General features: G+C 34.5%; 1 pseudogene; it reads right to left on the bottom strand.

The window, feature by feature from the left end:
- Positions 1-11,118: 11,118 nt before the first annotated feature.
- LOC127561525 (receptor expression-enhancing protein 6-like) lies at positions 11,119-11,665 on the bottom strand (annotated as a pseudogene).
- Between the last annotated feature and the right edge of the window lie 869 nt (positions 11,666-12,534).

Genomic DNA, 12,534 nt, shown 5'->3' with positions numbered 1-12,534 from the left:
GATAGTAATGTTCTTTGTAGATTTCATCCATCCATTCCTTAAGGAAATGTGTCATCATTGTCATACCTTTTTAAAAGTGGTGTATTTCTGTAGAAATGGAAGCTTTCTCTCCCACAATTTCAAAGTTTGGCCCAAGAATGATAGCAAGTTCTTCCAAAGGCAGTGGGGTTCTGTGTCATTTGTGGAAGGGTTAAGACTCATTGCCAATAGGAAAACAAAACAAAACAAAACATGAGATGAAATACATCTGTAGTGGGTGCCATTCAAACTGGACCATGGCCTTAAGTTGTCATGATAAAGATTAACTCCTCTCTTGAAAGCACAGAGGAAGCAGTTCGGTTTTTATTTGAAGCCATCCTCTAAGATCATAGGCCCAGCTTAAAGAGCTGAAAGTCTGAATTGAGCCATGCAGCACCTTTTTTTTTCCATGGACTAAACACTCAGCACCTGGGGGCTCTCTCTGTCAGAGCAGTCAATAGCTTGTGGCTGCTTTGCTCAGCTATTAATGGAATGTGTGGCTTCTTGGCATTCCTGGCCCTCTATCCATGGCTTAGTCCAGGTAGTGGACAGCCCCAATCATCAATCCTCTCTTTGGCTTTTTAATTTGTACACCATCCAAACTACTCCTGAGAGGAAGCAGGTTCAAAGGGCAAGCAGTTTCAATGGACAGCTCTTTGGGGGTCTGTGATAGACTTACATCACTGTGGCAAGGAAATTTGCTAAAGAATCCTGAGGCACAACAGGTAACAATAAGAGAATGAAGAGACTGTGTTTTTCTTTTAGCTCATCAAAAGAAATTTCCTTCTACAGGGTGGTGGTATCTTTTTCTAAATGGCTGAAATGACTGGAAAAGCCTTTGAATCTATAAACACTATGATATATGATTTATTTAAATGCCCAAAACCCCATACATACTGTTAAATAATAATGGCTTTCACAACAATATTTCTGTGGTACTCTAAACATTTTTATTAATAAGTTTCATTAAATATGTAAAGTAATCTTCACAGGTAGTTTTTGAATGCCAGGTACTTTAGTTTTGTGATTCAAAAATTTTGGGCTCGTGGGATTACAGACCTAGGCCTGAACAGACTTTATAGGTCATTTGGTACAATCTTTCTATTACATAAAAGAAGAAATTTAAATCTAAACAGAGTTACTTGCCCAAGGTCAATCTGAATCTAAGCTACAATCTGAATCTAGAGACATTAATTTAATGGCTCTGTGTTGTCATTAACGTGGTCAAAACAAGGTTGGATGGTTATTTTGAGACCTGGGACAGGTTAGTCAACCAAAGAATATTTTTTTCAGGCAATAGATGTAATGTTCATTCATTTATCTATTCGGCAAATTTTTGGAGTGCTTTCTGTATAAAGAGTACTATGCTTGCCTCTACTGGGTCGATATCACAAGAAGATTGTAAAAGAGGGAAAAGGAGCCACACATGCAAAAATGTGGCAACCCTTTTTATAGTGGCAAGGAACTGCAAATTGAGTGAATGCCTATCAGTTGGGGAATGGCTGAATAAGTTAAGGCCAATATTGTTATTTTATAAGAAATGAGGAGTAGGCTGAATTCAGAAAACGATTTACAAAGATTTACATAAACTGATGCTGAATGAAGTGAGCAGAACCAAGAGAACATTGTACACTAATAACAAGATTATGTGATGACTAATTGTCATGTATGTGGTTCTTTTCATCAATGAGGCGATTCAAGGCAATTCCAATAGGCTTGTGATGGAAAATGTCATCCACATTCAGAAAGAGAATTGTAGAAACTAAATGTGGATCAAAGCATAGTATTTTTATCCTTTTTTGTTGTTAATTAATTTAGTTTGTTTGTGGGTTTTTTTCCTTTCTCACTTTTTTCCCTTTTGATCTGATTTTTCTTGCATTAGTATGATGATTCTAGAAATATGTTTAGAAGAATTGCATATGTTTAATCTTTATCAGATTGCTTGCTGTTTTGGGGAGGAACAAGGGAGGGAAACAGGGAGAAAAATTTGGAACATGGGGTTTTGCAAAGGTGAATCTTGGAATTGAGCACTGGGTTTCCACCCTGGTTTCTTATCTTTTATGCTGATGTTCCAGGTTCTCTTTGGTATCTCTGGGCTGAGAGTTTTTGAAGCCATCAGTACTGCCAGTGATTCAGAGGATGGGCTGGGCCTGTGAATGGGTCTGGGGCCAAGACTGGGGCTGAGACTGGATCTGGGCTGCATTGTCATGGCCTGCACTGGGATTGCATGACTCCCACCATGGTGTCATAGATCTTTTCTGCTGAACTTCTAGGTCCTCTTTGGGGTCTCTGGGCTGAGAAATTTGGAAGCCACCAGTACAGCCACTGATTCAGAGATCAGGCTGAGCCCAGGACTGGGGCTAGGACTACATCTGGAGCTGCATTGGCATGTCCTGCACCACGATTGCAATACTGGACTCTCCCCCTGGTCTGCTGAGCTTTTAAGTTGCCTTCAGTTGGAAAATGCTCCACTTCATCTTTTTGGATGTTCTGATGCTCTAAAATTTGTTTAGATTCATTATTTACAGAAATTTGTTAACAATTTTACAGAAATTTACAGAAATATGTTAAAATATATGTTAAATATATATATATATATATTATATATATATATATATATATATATATATATATATATATAGTTGTCTTGCTGCACAAGAAAAAATCAGATTTAGAAAGGTTAAAAATAACCTGAGAAGAAAAACAAAAATGCAAGCAAAGAACAACAGAAAGAGTATAAATGCTATGTCATGGTCCACACTCATTTCCCAGAGTTCTTTCATTGGGTGTAGCTGGTTCTATTCTTTACAGATCAATTGGAACTGATTTGGATCCTCTCATTGTTGAAGAGAACCACTTCCATTAGAATTGATGCTCATATAGTATTGTTGTTGAAGTGTATAATGATCTCCTGGTTCTGCTCATTTCACTTAGCATCAGTTCATGTAAGTCTCTCCAAGTCTCTCTGTATTCATCCTAGTGGTCATTTCTTACAGAAAAAAAAAATTCCATAACATTCATACACCACAATTTACTCAGCCATTCTCCAATTGATGGGCATCCACTCAGTTTCCAGTTTCTAGCCACTACAAAAAGGGCTGTTACAAACATTTTTGCACATGTGGGTCCCTTTCCCTCCTTTAAGATCTCTTTGGGATATAAGCCCAGTAGTAATAAGTAGTAGTAACACTAGATCAAAAGGGTATGCACAGTTTGATAACTTTTTGAGTGTTGTTCCAAATTGCTCTCTAGAATGGTTGCTTCCTTTCACAACTCCACCAACAATGCACCAGTGTCCCAGTTTTCCCATATCCTTTCTAACATTCATCATTATCTTTTTCTGTCATCTTAGCCAATCTGAGAAGTGTGTAGTGGTATCTGAGAATGAATTTTCATAAAGAAAAGCCTTTGTGGGGGGTATCATATATGAAAGCTTCATGGATTTTTTAATAGATTTGGACATAATTAGATGGACTGCATTCAAATCCTGTATTTGCTACTTACTTTCTATGAAGCACCAAAAATGCCAATTAACCTCTCTGGGTCTGTTTCTGCATGAATTAAATGAGGGTATTGGGTTAGATGATCTTTCTAAATTCTCTTTCAACTCTAAATTAATAATCTATAGAAGTGATGTTTTGGTTAAAGCTATTCAAAAAAATTAAATGCTTTCTAGAATTATGGAATCTCTTTTTTTGAGTCTCTAATTTACATTATTTTTTATTTATTTTTTTTTTTAGAGACCAATTCAATAGTTTATTAAATGGAGAGAAATACTGGGACTAATGGATCCCCAGGGCTAGAGGAGACTATCATCTCAAAGAGTCTAGCCTAATTTACATTATTTTAATCAAGACTGTAGAGTTAATTAGCCATTTCTCAATGACTTGACCAAATGCTTGCTTCCTAAATTTGCTGCTAACATAAAAGTGAAAAGTTCAGTCAGAATACTTGATGACAGTCAGGATTCACAAAAATCTTTCAGATGGTTAGAACAGTTAGATGAATCTAGTAAAATTAAATTTTACAGGGATAAATGGAAAGTCTTGTTCTTGGGTTTAAGGAAGCACCTTCTGTAGTATAAAGGGTGAAGAAGTATACCTAAGCAGTTCATTTGAAAATTATCTGGGAGTTTTAGTGGACCACTGTGTCAAAATGAGTAAATGGTATGATAAGGAATTCAAGAACTTGTCTTCCCTGATTAAATGTGACCTCTTTAAAGGTAGGGATTCTTTTCTATTTTTTTTTCTTTGCATACTCAGTACTAAGGATAATGCCCCAAATGGAATAAGATAGTGGTTCTCAAAGTATGGTCCCAGAACCCCTGGGATTCCCAAACATCACAACAATGTGCTATTAATGAAAATCAAATTGGGTAATAATTGTAAAGTGCTTAATAAATGTCTGGCACATAGTAAACCCTATATAAATGTTAGTTACTACTGTTATTATTTCTCTTTGTACATTATTTTGCATAGATAAAACTATAATATGGTCTTGAATAAAAGGAATTATGTGGACATAGAACCTGATCTTACAATTTAAAACAGTCATAAGTGAGAGAGATTGTGTGAGTGTGTTTTGTTTTTTGTTTATTTGATTTTTAATGAGAATTGCTCTGAAATAATCCTAGATCAAAATTTGGCTACTCCACTAAAATCAACCATTAAATCAACAAATTGGGTTCTGACACCATTAATTAAGCAAATTCCCCAGCCAACATGATAAAAGTGCTCCTATAATGATGAGCAATAGATTAAGAGGTAGAAAGTTGCAGTCTGGTTCTTTGTAATATCATTTTGATGGTTAGCTTGAGACAGATGATAAATGAGTATTAGTTTTCTTGGTGTTTTGGTATTAATGTTTCTTCATGTATTGGTAGATAGGTAATGGATGGATATCTAACTATCTAGATAGAAATGACTAGATAAAACATTTATTAGATGCTTATATGCCAGATACAGTGCTACTACCACAAGAGGGAAGGACACTTTGGAACAAATCAACACTACCAATACTCCATCTTCCAGAAATGCTTCTGTACAGATATACTGATTACTAAAACAAGCAAACTAGAAATATACTTAAAATGGACTAAGGATTAAAAAAAAACATTCCAGGGTTGTAAAGAGTACTTATCAATTAAATAACTATTGAACAAGTCATCTCCCAAATACCATAATAATAACCTACATACTGTTTTTGTTGATTATCACAAAACTTTTGACTCAGTTCTATGTTCATAGCTTATTCATGTTTAAAATATGCTCAAGAACATTCTTTAAGAATACCAGAATATCTGATATACACATGGAAAACTGATATATATTTAAAACATGTTTCTGAAACAATAATAGCAAGGAAAATTTATATAAAATATGGAGTTCTTTTTAAAAAATAAATTTATGATTTACTTTTTAACAGTTATTTTAAAAATTCTATTCTGAATTCTCTTCACTTATACTCATTAAGAAGGCAAGAAATTTGATCTCACCCATGCATATGAAATTATGTAAAACATTTTCATACATTAACTATGTTGCAAATATAGCAAGAAAAATCAACTGAAAAACATATTTCAATATATTTCAATATTCACTCTCTTTAAAGATGGGTAGCATTTTTAATCATAAGTCCTTCAGAATTGTCTTGGATTATTGCCTTCATCACTTACAGTTGATCATCATACAAATTTACTATTACTGTATATAATGTTCTCCTAGAACTGCTTACTACAGTCTGCCAGTTTTTCCTGAAATCTTTCTCATCATTTCGTATTACACAATAGTATTCCATCATATATCACAACTTTTTCAGCCATTCCTCAATTGATGGATATCACCTCAATTTCCATTTTTTACCACTAAAAAGGGCTACTATAAATATTTTTTTTCTTTGATCTCCTTGGGATATAGACTTTGTATTGGTGTTGCTAGGTCAAAGGGTGAGTAGTTTTCAGAAATTTGATAACTCTTTGGGAATAGTTCCAAATGATTCTCCAGAATGGTTGATCTAGTTTGCAACTATACTCCAACAATGCATTTGTTTCCCTATTTCCCCACATACCCTCCAACATTTGTCATATTCTTTTTTTGTCATATTAACTAATCTGATAGATATGAGATAGTTCTTCAGGGTTGTTTTAATTTCCCTTTCTCTAATCAACAGTGATTTGTGCATCTAGATAGTACAGGAGATAGAGTGCTGAGCCTGAAGTCAAGACGATTCCCTTCCTGAGTTCAAATGTGGCCTCAGACACTTACTAGATGTATGACACTGGACAAGTCACTTAGCTTTGCCACAATTTCCTTATAGGTAAAATGAACTGGAGAAAAAAATGTCAAACTATTTTTTCCAAGAAAATCCCAAATAGGGGTCATAAAGAGTTGAACACAACTAAAATAACTGAAAAACAATCAATCAGTATTGATTTTAGAACATTTTTTCATAGGACTACAGATAGATTTGATTTCTTCTTCTGAAAGCTACATGTTCTTATATTTTGATTTTATCAATTGGAGAATATATACTTTTTCCACACAGCTTCTCCAATATTTATTATTTCTCTTTATGTATTCTTTGCCAACTTGTTGTGTATGGAATGGAATCTTATTTGCATTTCTCCAATTATCAATGGTTTAGAGCATCTTTTTTTCATATAGTTATAAAATCATCTAGATTTCTTCTGTCAGAATCTGACTATTGATATCCTTAGACAAATGTAGATTATTTATTAATTTTACAACTTTACCAAAATATGCTCATGTCCTGGTTCTCCCACAGCACCTCCAACTTTGATTGTTACTGGTTTATTTTTCGTTACCTTTGTCAAATTTCAGGATGTGAGGTAAATCCTTAGAATTGTTTAATTTGTATTTTTCATACTATTAGAAATTTGGTGTATGCTTTCATGTATTAATTTATAATTGTAATGTTTTTGAAATACAAACATATCTTTAAATTTATTGGGGAGTGGCCCTTAGCGTAATATAATCATATATCAACTCCTATATATTTTGGATATCAGATTTTGATTACAGTTGGTGAAAATAGTTTATTTCAGTAAGAATTCTCCCCCTACCATTGCTGTGAAAGATATCTAAACATATTCTCTATCTTTTTAAAAATACTGTAATCCTTCATATTTAGATTATATATCCATTTAGAGTATTTTGGGTTTGTGGCATAAGGTACTCATCTAATCCTAATTTCTGCTAATTTGTTTTTCAGATTTTCCTTATGTATTTATCAAAAACAAAGCCCTATTGTCAGGAATTTAGTTTCTTAGGCTTCTCAAAATGTCTTCTCTTTCTTTTTTCTGCTTCAAAATTTGCTGTTACTGATCTACTTTCCTGTTGTTGTCATTTTTAACAGTGTTAAAGAGTTTCAATGACAATTGCTTTACAATAGGGATCTGGTAATACTACATTTTTCTCTATTCAGTCTTTCCTCTTATATCTTCCTTAAGATAATGATTTTTTTTCACATTCTACAAAATATTATCTCTGCAACTTGATTGCTAGAGTGCAAAATCTGTAAATTAATTTAGATAGTATTGTTATTTTTAATAGTCCAATTATGAGGACTGACTAATTCTATAATTACTTGCATCCTTTTATTAGTGAAAAATTATTTTGCAGTTATATTCATATAAATCCATATTTTTCATATTTATGTTTTTAACTATTTTGAATGAAATATATCTATTTCTGCTTTTTTAAATAGCATATAGAAAGGCAAATTTTATTTGTGTATTTATTTTGCATCCTGCTAATTTAATGAAGCTATTTCTCAATTCATTTTCTTCATTGATTATTTGATATTTAAACATATACGTTTTGGTCATTTTGAATGAGAGGATTTTATATTTTTGTTAATTCTTTACATCACTTTGTTTTCTTGTGATAAATCACTTGAGCTTTTATTTAAATTACTTTAATTGTACTGTATCATAGATTTAGGATGAAAAAAGATCATATTGCTCAATTATACCAATCTTCTAATTTTATAGATCAAAAAATTAAGACCTCGAGAGGTTAAATAGCATTTCCAGATGCTAATCATAATGGGGAGAATAGATATTCTTATTTTATCCAAGTTTGTTTTTGGAAAGTTTTTAGTATTTCTCCACTGAAAACAATACTAGTTCATAGTTTTAAAATATATCTTTTTGATATTAAAGAAGGGTGCTTCTATGCATATGTTTTGATCTGACTGACTAATGGGAGGAAAATACATCAGTAAGGATTATTGTTATAGATTTTGAGTGGAGTCAAATCCACAGAGAACCATATAATAATTCTGAGGACTTCTTTTTTGAGAGGAACTACTGTAGTGTATTTCTCTCTCCTGAACCAAATTATAAGTTCTTTGAGAGCAAAAATTGTCTTTTCCCATCTTTTAAAGTTTTAGTTTTGAGGATAATACTTAGTATTATATACTTTGGGATACCCTACAAATCCTCTCTGGTTTGACATGCATATGAATTTAAGCCAGAACGCAAATTAAACTAAGTAAACAAGATCATTGTCCTCCAATCCTCCAATCCACAGTTCTGTCTTTGTTATTCTAATTGTTTGGGTGCTGTATTTTGCCCGTTAATTTCAAAAAAACAACAACTCAAGTCTCTCTGTTATTATTATTGTTGTTCTGGTGTCTCTAACTCTTAGAACCTCATTTGAGGGTTTTTTTTTTTTTTGGCAAAGTTTCTCCCAACTTATTTTACAAATGAAGAAACTGAGGTAAACATGGATGAGTGCTTTGCCCAGGGTCACACATCTAGTAAGTGTCTGAGCCCGGATTTGAACTCGTGAAATGAATCTTCTTGGAGCTAAGGCTCTAGCTACTGTATCACCTAGTTGCCTCAAAATGCAGCTGATGAATATAGATGACTAGGAAGGTTGAGAAGTTGTTCACCCTCTCTTTATCATCAACCATATCATTTATGGTTGATCTTTCTTGGCAAAGACACTGGAGGGCTTAGTTCATTTCCTGCTCCATTAGGGCAAATATAGATTAAGTGACTTGCCCAAGATCACAGAACTGATAAGTGTCTGAGTTTGAACTCAGTTCTTCCTGACTCCAGATCCAGAGCTCTATCCACTAAGCCTTCTAGCTGTCACAGTGAAAGTTAGTGTGTGAAAAGGGCATGAGAGTTACAGATTCTATGAGAATTCTTAAGAGGAAAAGGATCACTTCTAGGTGAGGGAATAGGATTAAGCAGAACCTCATGCCTAGAAAGAACAAACAAAATGAATGACACAAAAGAAGAATTCTGTGACTAGAAATAGCAAGGCAATCCATTTAAAGGTCAGACTCCAGCCAACAAAGGCATTTAACAAAACAGAATCTGTTGAATTGCTTATTACTTTTGAAATGTGGTGAGCAGTATAAAAAGAAAATGTCTAATGGAAAGACTTTAGTTTTTTAAAATTCTGACACATGAATATTTAGATTATAAAGAGTCAGTGCTACATATATTCTGTGGTCCTACTGACCTAATGGAGTAGAAAGGGGATGAGGAGAAAGGATTAATAACATATCTGTATATCAAGTAAAAATATCCTAGTGACTTCATCCTCACATTTGTGTAAACATCACCTCATCAGTCCCAGATACTTCTACAGGAAACAAATCTAAATGCTCCTCGGCCATTCTAAACATAGCTAGTCAGCTGGCATATGTCTCGTCTGTAAATATCCAGGGTTACTTGGAAGTCTTTATTTTGATATTTCCCTCTTAGGCGTGGACTCCTGAAGTACATTCAGCCTTTGCTTGGAATATCTGTTTTAAGGCAGTTTGACCTGTAGGCTTTCTATGAAGTGACTTTAAGGGAAAGAAAAAAGAAAAGAGAGGAGAGGAGGGAGAAGAGGCAGAAGAAAATGCTTCCCCAAATCTTTATGCAATAAGGAGCCACACTGATTGCTGAAAGCTTTGCTGGGGTTGAATTACCAAGTTGGTGCAAGCATTCTGAATCCATGAAGTGGTTAGCTAATGGTTTTCCTTCCATGTCCATTCTTAGAACATTTTAATCTCCTTCTTTTCTTAACCTTGGTTTGTGTCATGCACCTATTTGGCAATCTAATAAAACCTGTGGACCCCTTCTCAGAACAAAGTTTTCAAGTGCATAAAATAAAATATACAACTTACAAAGGAAATGTAAGACTTGTAAAAATAAAGATGCACATTTTCCTATGCAAATTCATATACTCCCTATGATCTATCCATAAATTCCTTGGAGGCCAATGTATTCCAGGTTAAAAACCTTTGTTTGTAAGGAATTTCACTAGTTTTATTAATTTTTTTCACATTGACTAATATATCAACAAATAGCTGATTTACAAAAACATGTTGCATTGCAAGTTTTTCTTTGAAATTCCTTTTTTTCTCTATGTCCAATCCTTTATTGTAAAGAAGTATTTTTGCTTTCTGACACTGAAACCCTGGTAACTTACTTATCTTTTTTCTTCTGATGATTTCTTATGTATTCTACTATTTATGTTACAATACTAAATCATCCTTGAACCTTTATTTAAATTGTTTTAATTATACCAGATCATTAGAGAATATCTTGTTGCTTAACTATACCAACCTCTTAGTTTTACAAGAAATGAAGACCTAAAGAAGTTAAATATCTGCCAAAATAGTAAGAAGTAGATCCAGGAATTAAACCCAGGTCCTTTAACTCCCCAGTGTAGCATTCTTTCTTGTATAGCATACAGTATTTTTTTTTCTGTGTAGACTTCTTTTTTTTTCCTAATACATGGGCAACTGGAATAGTCAGGACACTCCAAGAGTCCTGGGGTGAGACTAGTGGTGTGTGGAAGGGGCCAGAGACAGAGGTCAATGGTATACTTAGAACAGTCTGAACAACAACAGACTCTTAAGGGGTGCTGTTAGAATTTAGATAGGCAGAAGTCCCTACCATATTCACCCCATCTCCCAATCTTGGGAGTGCCCTAAAGCCCATGAGGAAAGAGACAGCTGCATGAATATGAGCCAGAATTGGGGAGTCATAGTTCCTGAACCTAAGGGGGTTAGGAGGAGGCTTTTCAGTCTAATGACTGAACATTAGAAGCCTCTGGCTCAAGAGTGATCTCTTCACTTATTCTTCTGTAGGTGAGTCATGCCTGCCTTGGTTGCTTTCTGGTTCAAACTGGTTGCCATGTCCAAGGTTTGGCCACTTAGGTAAGTCACCAGACTGTCCATGGAAGCTTGATGCATCAGGAAATGGGGTGGATCAAGTAATAATACAAGATCTGCGAGCCATTTCAGACCACTGGAAGTATGTACCATAGCAAGAAGGCACATTTTCCTGCAGAGAAGAAGGGGAACCAGAAAGTAAGATGTCAGAGAAAAAGTCAGCCAGACTACATGTGCTATATTCCAGCCACTAGATGAGTTAAATCATCTTTGTTGAGGCTTTCAATGGCTTTGATGGAGTCATATGCTGGGTAGATGAATCCAATGAGACTGCAAAGCAAGGAGGCACCATAGCCAAATATGAGATAGAGAGCCATGAAGAAGATAGAATTTGTAGCCAAGTAGTACTTTTTGATACTGGTGATCTCCTCAGCTTCCTGAAGACATCTGTGATAATGTTTTTCTGCTTCAAGAACCTCTGGAAGCATTGTCTCAAGCTACCCATGGCTCCTGAGAGTGGTGGGGTAAAGGGGTCAGGGACAGAGGTGATTTCTTTGGCACATTGAATCCAAGAGGTGATTTCCATGGCTCTTCTGCAGTGGTGCTGGTGGCATCTCCCCACGAAACACATTTTGAGTCATTTAAGTATGAGGAGAGAATGTATTTTTTAATCGAAGCTTTTTTATTTTCAAAACATATGCAAGGATAATTTTTCAACACTGACCTTTGCAAAACCTTGTGTTCCAATTCCCCCCTTTCCCCTAGATGGCAAGTAATCCAACATATGTTAAACATGGCAAAAATATATGTAAATTTAATATAGGCATATCTGTTTATATAATTATCTTGCTGCATAAGAAAAATCAGATCAAAAAAGAAAAAATGAGAAAGAAAATAAAATTCAAGCAAACAACAACAAAAGAAGTGAAAATGCTACATTGTGATCCACACTCAGTTCCCACTGTCCTCTCTCGGGTGTAGATGGCTCTCTTCATCACAAGATCACTGGAACTGGCATAAGTCATTTCATTGTTGAGAAGAGCCATGTCCATCAAAATTGATCATCATATAATCTTGTTTATGCTGTGTACAATGATCTCCTGGTTCTGTTTACTTCACTTTGCATCAGTTCATGTAAGTCTCTCTGGCCCTCTCTGAAATCATGCTGTTGATCATTTTTTTAAAATAACTTTTTATTGACAGAACCCATGCCAGGGTAATTTTTTACAACATTATTGATCATTTCTTATAGAACAAAAATAGATGATAGATTGTATTAAGCTAATATTACTTAGGGATAGAAACTGAGGTAGCACCAATTAGACTTGGCAGCTGATTAAACTTTTTCCAGTGGGCTAGAGAATAGTTAGGAAT

The sequence above is a fragment of the Antechinus flavipes genome, chromosome 4 (genome assembly GCF_016432865.1).
Source record: "Antechinus flavipes isolate AdamAnt ecotype Samford, QLD, Australia chromosome 4, AdamAnt_v2, whole genome shotgun sequence".
Taxonomy (NCBI): Eukaryota; Metazoa; Chordata; class Mammalia; order Dasyuromorphia; family Dasyuridae; genus Antechinus; species Antechinus flavipes.
Note: the sequence above shows the minus strand (reverse complement) of the source record. Positions and strands in the feature narration are given on the sequence as shown.